We start from the raw sequence: 557 nt of genomic DNA on the forward strand, positions 1-557 counted from the left end.
AACTACTTAAACTGCCATGATCTGTTCATTCTAAAATAATTGTCACCAAAAACTTAGAAAATGATCAAAAGAAAAATTACCCCCCTAAACACTACCCTACTAAGTTCATGGTAGAATTTGGATATATTTTCTTTTATCCTTTCAAAATTTATGTTTTATTAACAATGTTTATGACAATACATATATAGACTACAGTCCATACAACATATTTCATGGTGTTAAATTTGTTTTATAATGTCCATCTTCACTAACCATATAGTACTACATTTAATGATTATATTCCAACTCTTAGTCATGATAAAACCTGTTGGTTTAGGTTGGAGCAATCAGAACAGACTTCCTGAAGGAAACCTATTCACTTACTGTCCTCATATACACTTCATTTCTTAAGTGTCATGACTGCTTTTGTGAAGTGACTTCTGTGACTTCAGATCAGGATTGATATCCTAGTTCCATCCCACAGTGCCCTTTGTCATTCACAGCACTGGTTTGTGATTCTAATCAATTCTTATTTGTGTGAGTGTTTACTATTGGCTTCCTGTCCTGTCAGACTGTAA

The sequence above is a fragment of the Sciurus carolinensis genome, unplaced genomic scaffold (assembly GCF_902686445.1).
Source record: "Sciurus carolinensis unplaced genomic scaffold, mSciCar1.2, whole genome shotgun sequence".
Classification (NCBI taxonomy): Eukaryota; Metazoa; Chordata; class Mammalia; order Rodentia; family Sciuridae; genus Sciurus; species Sciurus carolinensis.